This window comes from Hypomesus nipponensis, chromosome 4 (genome assembly GCF_054491055.1).
Source record: "Hypomesus nipponensis isolate SF chromosome 4, ASM5449105v1, whole genome shotgun sequence".
NCBI lineage: Eukaryota > Metazoa > Chordata > Actinopteri > Osmeriformes > Osmeridae > Hypomesus > Hypomesus nipponensis.
In genome coordinates this window covers 397,915-407,500 of record NC_140364.1, presented here as the reverse complement: position 1 = coordinate 407,500, position 9,586 = coordinate 397,915, and the positions used below count along the sequence as shown (strand labels likewise).

Here is a 9,586-nt window from a genome sequence, read left to right as displayed (position 1 = left end):
AGCTTCCAGCCCCTTTCATGAAGGACTACTTGTGCATATTGCAAGATTTCAGTTTCTAAGTGAATGAGCAAAAGAGCATACAGCACCTGGTATTCCCAGGCGGTCTCCCATCCAAGTACTAACCAGGCCCGACCCTGCTTAGCTTCCGAGATCAGACGAGATCGGGCGTTGCCAGGCTGATTTGGCGTTTGAAATAAGTTGACAACCATAGGCTACTTATCCATATACAGATTTGGCATTTGACAATGCAAGGTGGTCTCTCTCTCTCTCGCTCTCTCGTGTCAAAATGAAAACAGCTTCCAGCCCCATTCATGAAGGACTACTTGTGCATGTTGCAAGATTTCAGTTTCTAAGTGAATGAGCAAAAGAGCATACAGCACCTGGTATTCCTAGGCGGTCTCCCATCCAAGTACTAACCAGGCCCGACCCTGCTTAACTTCCGAGATCAGGCGTTGCCAGGCTGGTGTGGCCGTACGAAATAAGTTGACAACCATAGGCTTCTTACCCATATACAGATTTGGCAATTGACAATGCAAGGTGGTCTCTCTCTCTCTCTCGTGTCAAAATGAAAGCAGCTTCCAGCCCCTTTCATGAAGGACTACTTGTGCATATTGCAACATTTCAGTTTCTAAGTGAATGAGCAAAAGAGCATACAGCACCTGGTATTCCCAGGCGGTCTCCCATCCAAGTACTAACCAGGCCCGACCCTGCTTAACTTCCGAGATCAGACGAGATCGGGCGTTGCCAGGCTGGTGTGGCCGTACGAAATAAGTTGACAACCATAGGCTACTTACCCATATACAGATTTGGCAATTGACAATGCAAGGTGGTCTCTCTCTCTCTCTCGTGTCAAAATGAAAGCAGCTTCCAGCCCCTTTCATGAAGGACTACTTGTGCATATTGCAACATTTCAGTTTCTAAGTGAATGAGCAAAAGAGCATACAGCACCTGGTATTCCCAGGCGGTCTCCCATCCAAGTACTAACCAGGCCCGACCCTGCTTAGCTTCCGAGATCAGACGAGATCGGGCGTTCCCAGGCTGGTGTGGCCGTACGAAATAAGTTGACAACCATAGGCTACTTATCCATATACAGATTTGGCATTTGACAATGCAAGGTGGTCTCTCTCTCTCTCTCGTGTCAAAATGAAAACAGCTTCCAGCCCCTTTCATGAAGGACTACTTGTGCATATTGCAAGATTTCAGTTTATAAGTGAATGAGCAAAAGAGCATACAGCACCTGGTATTCCCAGGCGGTCTCCCATCCAAGTACTAACCAGGCCCGACCCTGCTTAGCCTCCGAGATCAGACGAGATCGGCCGTTGCCAGGCTGGTTTGGCCGTACGAAATAAGTTGACAACCATAGGCTACTTATCCATATACAGATTTGGCATTTGACAATGCAAGGTGGTCTCTCTCTCTCTCTCGTGTCAAAATGAAAACAGCTTCCAGCCCCTTTCATGAAGGACTACTTGTGCATATTGCAAGATTTCAGTTTCTAAGTGAATGAGCAAAAGAGCATACAGCACCTGGTATTCCCAGGCGGTCTCCCATCCAAGTACTAACCAGGCCCGACCCTGCTTAGCTTCCGAGATCAGACGAGATCGGGCGTTGCCAGGCTGATTTGGCATTTGAAATAAGTTGACAACCATAGGCTACTTATCCATATACAGATTTGGCATTTGACAATGCAAGGTGGTCTCTCTCTCTCTCGCTCTCTCGTGTCAAAATGAAAACAGCTTCCAGCCCCATTCATGAAGGACTACTTGTGCATGTTGCAAGATTTCAGTTTCTAAGTGAATGAGCAAAAGAGCATACAGCACCTGGTATTCCTAGGCGGTCTCCCATCCAAGTACTAACCAGGCCCGACCCTGCTTAACTTCCGAGATCAGGCGTTGCCAGGCTGGTGTGGCCGTACGAAATAAGTTGACAACCATAGGCTACTTACCCATATACAGATTTGGCAATTGACAATGCAAGGTGGTCTCTCTCTCTCTCTCGTGTCAAAATGAAAGCAGCTTCCAGCCCCTTTCATGAAGGACTACTTGTGCATATTGCAACATTTCAGTTTCTAAGTGAATGAGCAAAAGAGCATACAGCACCTGGTATTCCCAGGCGGTCTCCCATCCAAGTACTAACCAGGCCCGACCCTGCTTAACTTCCGAGATCAGACGAGATCGGGCGTTGCCAGGCTGGTGTGGCCGTACGAAATAAGTTGACAACCATAGGCTACTTACCCATATACAGATTTGGCAATTGACAATGCAAGGTGGTCTCTCTCTCTCTCTCGTGTCAAAATGAAAGCAGCTTCCAGCCCCTTTCATGAAGGACTACTTGTGCATATTGCAACATTTCAGTTTCTAAGTGAATGAGCAAAAGAGCATACAGCACCTGGTATTCCCAGGCGGTCTCCCATCCAAGTACTAACCAGGCCCGACCCTGCTTAGCTTCCGAGATCAGACGAGATCGGGCGTTCCCAGGCTGGTGTGGCCGTACGAAATAAGTTGACAACCATAGGCTACTTATCCATATACAGATTTGGCATTTGACAATGCAAGGTGGTCTCTCTCTCTCTCTCTCTCTTGTGTCAAAATGAAAACAGTTTCCAGCCCCTTTCATGAAGGACTACTTGTGCATATTGCAAGATTTCAGTTTATAAGTGAATGAGCAAAAGAGCATACAGCACCTAGTATTCCCAGGCGGTCTCCCATCCAAGTACTAACCAGGCCCGACCCTGCTTAGCTTCCGAGATCAGACGAGATCGGGCGTTGCCAGGCTGGTGTGAGTAATAGTCTCTGGCCCACTACCTGTTAGGGGGACTGACGAGATCTACAGCAGGCTTGTCTCTCTCAACCGCTGGTTGGCTCGCTTTTGCTCAGAACAGGGTTTAGGATTTGTAGATAATTGGTCTCGTTTCTGGGCCAAACCTGGCTTGTTGAAAAGTGACGGGCTCCATCCTAGCTGGAGAGGTGCTTTTCTTTTGTCTAGGAATATTGAAGCTATTTTAGAGCAGGCCTGACACTCACTAGAACAAGCCGGGCCACAGTCTCTTAGAGAGTCTGATAGATATGTTGATAGGCATGTTGTGAGCTGTTGGGGGCCCGATAGCTCAGCTTGTAGTGTAGCCAGCGTGGATGCTGATGTTGTTTCTCCCATTGAGACGGTGTCTGTCCCCCGCCATTTTTCCAAATTCCGGCCCTCAATTATTAGGAATTATACCAATTTGATATGTATTCAGCCTTGCTCCCCCGTTGCTCTTCCTACTAAGTTCTCTGATAGCAGTGCCACCTTTTCAGAAGGATTACCTACGTCTAAAGCTGCCAAAAACCCATACTGGAATGTTGGGCTCCTAAACATCAGATCTCTATCCCCAAAGGCAGTTTTGATTAATGATCTGATGTCTGAATGCAACCTGGACCTGATTGGACTCACTGAAACCTGGTTAAAACCTGAAGAATATTCCTCCCTGAATGAAGCATCGCCTCCGGATTTTGCGTACTCACACATCCCTCGTGTCTCAAAGAAAGGTGGCGGTGTTGCTATGATATATAAAGCTAGCTTCAACCTTAGCCTAAAATCCGTAAATACCTTTAAATCATTTGAGATAATTTGCATGAAACCACCAACTACTCTAAAAAGGACTAATTCTTCTACTATTGCCCCCCCTCCCTCATTTAGTTTAGTTACTCTATACCGGCCCCCCGGCCCGTATTCCCTCTTCCTAGAGGAATTTGCAGATTTTAGTGCTGATCTTGTGACATATACTGATAATGTCTTAATTATGGGTGATTTTAACATCCATGTGGATGACCCAAAAGATCCTCTAAGTAAGGCCTTTACTGCTCTATTGGATTCCACAGGTCTCACTCAGGTGGTTTCTAAACCTACCCATCTTCACTCGCATACATTGGATTTAGTTCTCACACGGGGAATCAAGATTAGTGACATCATTGTCCACCCCCACAATCCTATATTATCAGACCACTGCCTGGTTACCTTTAAAATGGATCTCTGCCAGAGCCTTGGAGGCACCCAGAATATTTCTACTAGCCGCTGCATAACCCCAAACACAGCTATGGAACTGGCTAATATTCTACCTGCTGCACTAGAAGCACTGGACGTCCCAAATAAATCATTAAATGCTAAAACAAGGGATCTGAATTTGGTTCTTCAGTTATCCCTAGATTCTGTTGCCCCACTCAAACCAAGGAAAAGAAAAGACAAGAAAATGGCTCCATGGTATTCAGAGGAAAGCCGCACTCTCAAGAGGTCCACTCGAAAATTAGAGCATAAGTGGCGTACCACTAAATTGGAGGTTTTCCGCCTGGCCTGGAAGGACAGCCAAATTGAGTACAAGCAAGTCCTCATCAGGTCCAGATCAGAATATTTCTCGAAATTGATTAGTAAGAACAAACACAACACAAAGTTCCTATTTGATACTGTTGCAAAACTCACTAAGAAAAGTACACTCTGCGTTAGTTCAGATCTCTCTCCCAATGATTTCTTAGATTTCTTTGACCAAAAAATCTATGCAATAAGGGACAAACTACAGACTAGGCCTGGAGGAGTGGCCATCAACACAGAATTTGACTCTATACCCAGCATGCTGCATGTTGAGGCTCTTACCCACTTTAACCCTATTTCTATGGAAGCGTTCATCGAGCTGGTAGATTCCTCGAAACCCATCAGCTGCCTTCTTGATCCCCTCCCTGCCAAACTTTGTAGGGAACTTCTCCCTATTATTGGACCTTCCATGCTTAGTATTATTAATGAATCTATTGTAACTGGACAAATCCCTGACAATTTCAAACAAGCTATTATTAAGCCCCTTCTTAAAAAACCAAACCTGGATCCAGGTTGTATTAGCAACTATAGGCCAATTTCAAATTTGCCATTTCTCTCCAAAATTTTAGAAAAAGCTGTGGCACAACAGCTAACTGAGCACCTCTCCTCAAATCAGCTTTATGAACCTCTCCAGTCTGGATTTCGTCTTCACCACAGCACTGAAACTGCATTAGCTAAGGTAGTCAATGATCTATTATTAGCCTCTGACGCGGGCTCTATCTCTGTTCTGGTTCTTCTAGACCTTAGTGCAGCATTTGACACTGTGGATCATGAGATTCTCCTGGAGCGTATGGAGAACTATGTTGGGATCTCTGGTACTTCACTTCAGTGGTTTAGATCGTATCTATCTGATAGATCACAATATGTCCACTATGATGGTTGCTCATCCAGGAGCACTACTGTAAAATACGGAGTACCACAGGGTTCAGTTCTAGGCCCTCTGTTATTTTCACTCTATATGTTGCCTTTAGGAAACATAATTAGAAGCTCTGGGGTAAATTTTCACTGTTATGCAGATGATACTCAGCTATACATGTCCATAAAGCCTGGAGAATTTCCACATGCTATGGAAAAATGTGTTTCCGGGTTGAGAACTTGGATGACAGCAAATTTCCTTCTTCTTAATTCGGATAAAACCGAGGTTCAAATTTTCGGCCCTAAAAAATACAGAAATAATTTATCCAATCTGACCTTAAACTTAGATGGTGTCAAAGTATCTCAAAGCCAGTTGGTAAAAAATTTAGGAGTCACATTGGACCCAGACCTTTCGTTTGAGTACCATATTAAACAAATCACCAGAACTGCATTTTTCCATCTACGTAATATTGCCAAAATACGAAAATTCCTCTCAAAGGATGATGCTGAAAAACTAATACATGCTTTTGTTACGTCCCGATTGGACTACTGCAATGTGTTGTTCTCTGGCCTCCCAATTACCTACTTGAAAAATTTACAGCGGGTACAAAATGCTGCTGCTAGACTATTGACAAAAACAAGAAAGTTTGATCATATAACATCTACTCTTATCTCTTTACACTGGCTCCCTATCCAAGCCAGAGCTGATTTCAAAGTTTTACTACTAACTTACAAATCTCTACATGGATTGGCACCACTGTACCTCTCCGGTCTCCTTGCACCCTATTGCCCCGCAAGGACTCTAAGATCTCAAGATGCCGGCTATCTGGTAATACCCAAAATTAAGAAAAAAACTGCTGGAGGTAGGGCGTTCTCATATAGAGCACCTCTTCTCTGGAACAAATTACCTGTCTCAATTAGGGAGGCTGATACTGTTTCGACATTTAAAACTAGATTAAAAACGTTCCTGTTTAGTCAATCCTATGATTGTTAAATGTGTGTACTTTCTATGTAAACCTGGGGTGTGCGTTTGCCTATGTGTGTATCACATGTAACTTTTAAATTGTAATTTTAGCTTATGTTCACACTGCCCATTTAAATGTTACAAATAAAGTAAACCTGTTATTGTATATTGTTACTGTAATAGTTCCGTTGCTGTATATTTTAATTGTTATAGTTTACTAGTTGGAGACAACGGGGGGCTGGTTGTTTTCATCCTTATTCGTATAAATATAACCTATTTTAGAGTTGTTTCCCCTGGAACAGATTTCATGTTCCAACCAAGGGGGGCTGTCGCTGTCTTGGTGTGTGGGGCTGCATCACATACCCTCTTAGCTTTGTTAAATTGCTGCACTAGTCCACACTTGACCGGTGGGGATCTCATTCTATTACGACTGAAACTGTTAGCTGCTCCTGGCATTCTCTAATCCCTGTTCTCCTCTCTGTCCCCCCCACACATCCCTTGTGGTGTGGGGGGTCTGAGCTGTCAGGACCTGCCTGGTCGTCGGTCTACCAACGCTGGACCAGGTCGTCAACCGGAAACCAGCCTCCATGACGGTCAACAGCGAGTTTCCAGGTCCCATCCAACGTCTATAAAGCCGAACAATGGATTTTTGGTGTTTTAAAACCCATTGACACTGTATGACTATGTTTAGCTTGTGTTCTGCTCCTCTCTCTTGCCAACCGTCTCTGGAGGAGGGGATCCCTCTCTGAATTGCTCCTCCCAAGGTTTCTTCCATTTTTTCTCCCGTTGGGAGTTTTTCTGGGAGTTTTTCCTTGTCTTCCTTGAGGGTTTAGGTTGGTTGAGGGGCAGTTCTATGGGCGTATGTGAAGCCCTCTGTGACATGCTTGCGTGTAAAAAGGGCTATACAAATAAATTTGATTTGATTTGATTTGTGTGGCCGTACGAAATAAGTTGACAACCATAGGCTACTTATCCATATACAGATTTGGCAATTGACAATGCAAGGTGGTCTCTCTCTCTCTCTCGTGTCAAAATGAAAGCAGCTTCCAGCCCCTTTCATGAAGGACTACTTGTGCATATTGCAACATTTCAGTTTCTAAGTGAATGAGCAAAAGAGCGTACTGCACTTGGTATTCCCAGGCGGTCTCCCATCCAAGTACTAACCAGGCCCGACCCTGCTTAGCTTCCGAGATCAGACGAGATCGGGCGTTCCCAGGCTGGTGTGGCCGTACGAAATAAGTTGACAACCATAGGCTACTTATCCATATACAGATTTGGCATTTGACAATGCAAGGTGGTCTCTCTCTCTCTCTCTCTCTCTCTCTCGTGTCAAAATGAAAACAGCTTCCAGCCCCTTTCATGAAGGACTACTTGTGCATATTGCAAGATTTCAGTTTCTAAGTGAATGAGCAAAAGAGCATACAGCACCTGGTATTCCCAGGCGGTCTCCCATCCAAGTACTAACCAGGCCCGACCCTGCTTAGCTTCCGAGATCAGACGAGATCAGGCGTTGCCAGGCTGGTTTGGCCGTACGAAATAAGTTGACAACCATAGGCTACTTATCCATATACAGATTTGGTATTTGACAATGCAAGGTGGTCTCTCTCTCTCTCTCTCTCGTGTCAAAATGAAAACAGCTTCCATCCCCTTTCATGAAGGACTACTTGTGCATATTGCAAGATTTCAGTTTCTAAGTGAATGAGCAAAAGAGCATACAGCACCTGGTATTCCCAGGCGGTCTCCCATCCAAGTACTAACCAGGCCCGACCCTGCTTAGCTTCCGAGATGAGACGAGATCGGGCGTTGCCAGGCTGGTGTGGCCGTACGAAATAAGTTGACAACCATAGGCTACTTATCCATATACAGATTTGGCATTTGACAATGCAAGGTGGTCTCTCTCTCTCTCTCGTGTCAAAATGAAAACAGCTTCCAGCCCCTTTCATGAAGGACTACTTGTGCATATTGCAAGATTTCAGTTTATAAGTGAATGAGCAAAAGAGCATACAGCACCTGGTATTCCCAGGCGGTCTCCCATCCAAGTACTAACCAGGCCCGACCCTGCTTAGCCTCCGAGATCAGACGAGATCGGCCGTTGCCAGGCTGGTTTGGCCGTACGAAATAAGTTGACAACCATAGGCTACTTATCCATATACAGATTTGGCATTTGACAATGCAAGGTGGTCTCTCTCTCTCTCTCGTGTCAAAATGAAAACAGCTTCCAGCCCCTTTCATGAAGGACTACTTGTGCATATTGCAAGATTTCAGTTTCTAAGTGAATGAGCAAAAGAGCATACAGCACCTGGTATTCCCAGGCGGTCTCCCATCCAAGTACTAACCAGGCCCGACCCTGCTTAGCTTCCGAGATCAGACGAGATCGGGCGTTGCCAGGCTGGTTTGGCCGTACGAAATAAGTTGACAACCATAGGCTACTTATCCATATACAGATTTGGCATTTGACAATGCAAGGTGGTCTCTCTCTCTCTCTCTCGAGTCAAAATGAAAACAGCTTCCAGCCCCTTTCATGAAGGACTACTTGTGCATATTGCAAGATTTCAGTTTCTAAGTGAATGAGCAAAAGAGCATACAGCACCTGGTATTCCCAGGCGGTCTCCCATCCAAGTACTAACCAGGCCCGACCCTGCTTAGCTTCCGAGATCAGACGAGATCGGGCGTTCCCAGGCTGGTGTGGCCGTACGAAATAAGTTGACAACCATAGGCTACTTATCCATATACAGATTTGGCATTTGACAATGCAAGGTGGTCTCTCTCTCTCTCTCTCTCGTGTCAAAATGAAAACAGTTTCCAGCCCCTTTCATGAAGGACTACTTGTGCATATTGCAAGATTTCAGTTTATAAGTGAATGAGCAAAAGAGCATACAGCACCTGGTATTCCCAGGCGGTCTCCCATCCAAGTACTAACCAGGCCCGACCCTGCTTAGCTTCCGAGATCAGACGAGATCGGGCGTTGCCAGGCTGGTTTGGCCGTACGAAATAAGTTGACAACCATAGGCTACTTATCCATATACAGATTTGGCATTTGACAATGCAAGGTGGTCTCTCTCTCTCTCTCGTGTCAAAATGAAAACAGCTTCCAGCCCCTTTCATGAAGGACTACTTGTGCATATTGCAAGATTTCAGTTTCTAAGTGAATGAGCAAAAGAGCATACAGCACCTGGTATTCCCAGGCGGTCTCCCATCCAAGTACTAACCAGGCCCGACCCTGCTTAGCTTCCGAGATCAGACGAGATCAGGCGTTGCCAGGCTGGTTTGGCCGTACGAAATAAGTTGACAACCATAGGCTACTTATCCATATACAGATTTGGTATTTGACAATGCAAGGTGGTCTCTCTCTCTCTCTCTCGTGTCAAAATGAAAACAGCTTCCAGCCCCTTTCATGAAGGACTACTTGTGCATATTGCAAGATTT

At 45.2% G+C, this 9,586-nt stretch overlaps 7 non-coding genes and 11 pseudogenes across 7 annotated transcripts; all 18 read right to left on the bottom strand.

The window, feature by feature from the left end:
• Nucleotides 1-74: 74 nt before the first annotated feature.
• LOC146293083 (5S ribosomal RNA) lies at nt 75-192 on the bottom strand (annotated as a pseudogene).
• Nucleotides 193-368: 176 nt separating this feature from the next.
• On the bottom strand, nt 369-477 carry LOC146293082 (5S ribosomal RNA; annotated as a pseudogene).
• Nucleotides 478-647: 170 nt separating this feature from the next.
• LOC146293081 (5S ribosomal RNA) lies at nt 648-766 on the bottom strand. The gene has a single exon (XR_014753855.1). It is a non-coding gene; the product is annotated as a 5S ribosomal RNA (ribosomal RNA).
• Nucleotides 767-936: 170 nt separating this feature from the next.
• Nucleotides 937-1,055, bottom strand: LOC146293080 (5S ribosomal RNA). The gene has a single exon (XR_014754332.1). It is a non-coding gene; the product is annotated as a 5S ribosomal RNA (ribosomal RNA).
• A 170-nt stretch (nt 1,056-1,225) lies between these two features.
• Nucleotides 1,226-1,344, bottom strand: LOC146293079 (5S ribosomal RNA; annotated as a pseudogene).
• Nucleotides 1,345-1,514: 170 nt separating this feature from the next.
• Nucleotides 1,515-1,632, bottom strand: LOC146293078 (5S ribosomal RNA; annotated as a pseudogene).
• Nucleotides 1,633-1,808: 176 nt separating this feature from the next.
• On the bottom strand, nt 1,809-1,917 carry LOC146293077 (5S ribosomal RNA; annotated as a pseudogene).
• Nucleotides 1,918-2,087: 170 nt separating this feature from the next.
• On the bottom strand, nt 2,088-2,206 carry LOC146293076 (5S ribosomal RNA). Its single transcript, XR_014753853.1, has one exon. It is a non-coding gene; the product is annotated as a 5S ribosomal RNA (ribosomal RNA).
• Nucleotides 2,207-2,376: 170 nt separating this feature from the next.
• LOC146293075 (5S ribosomal RNA) lies at nt 2,377-2,495 on the bottom strand. Its single transcript, XR_014754331.1, has one exon. It is a non-coding gene; the product is annotated as a 5S ribosomal RNA (ribosomal RNA).
• A 176-nt stretch (nt 2,496-2,671) lies between these two features.
• On the bottom strand, nt 2,672-2,790 carry LOC146293074 (5S ribosomal RNA; annotated as a pseudogene).
• A 4,485-nt stretch (nt 2,791-7,275) lies between these two features.
• LOC146293073 (5S ribosomal RNA) lies at nt 7,276-7,394 on the bottom strand (annotated as a pseudogene).
• A 182-nt stretch (nt 7,395-7,576) lies between these two features.
• On the bottom strand, nt 7,577-7,695 carry LOC146293072 (5S ribosomal RNA; annotated as a pseudogene).
• A 174-nt stretch (nt 7,696-7,869) lies between these two features.
• On the bottom strand, nt 7,870-7,988 carry LOC146293071 (5S ribosomal RNA; annotated as a pseudogene).
• Nucleotides 7,989-8,158: 170 nt separating this feature from the next.
• LOC146293070 (5S ribosomal RNA) lies at nt 8,159-8,277 on the bottom strand (annotated as a pseudogene).
• Nucleotides 8,278-8,447: 170 nt separating this feature from the next.
• LOC146293069 (5S ribosomal RNA) lies at nt 8,448-8,566 on the bottom strand. The gene has a single exon (XR_014754202.1). It is a non-coding gene; the product is annotated as a 5S ribosomal RNA (ribosomal RNA).
• Nucleotides 8,567-8,738: 172 nt separating this feature from the next.
• Nucleotides 8,739-8,857, bottom strand: LOC146293068 (5S ribosomal RNA). Its single transcript, XR_014754330.1, has one exon. It is a non-coding gene; the product is annotated as a 5S ribosomal RNA (ribosomal RNA).
• Nucleotides 8,858-9,031: 174 nt separating this feature from the next.
• Nucleotides 9,032-9,150, bottom strand: LOC146293067 (5S ribosomal RNA). Its single transcript, XR_014754201.1, has one exon. It is a non-coding gene; the product is annotated as a 5S ribosomal RNA (ribosomal RNA).
• Nucleotides 9,151-9,320: 170 nt separating this feature from the next.
• On the bottom strand, nt 9,321-9,439 carry LOC146293066 (5S ribosomal RNA; annotated as a pseudogene).
• Between the last annotated feature and the right edge of the window lie 147 nt (nt 9,440-9,586).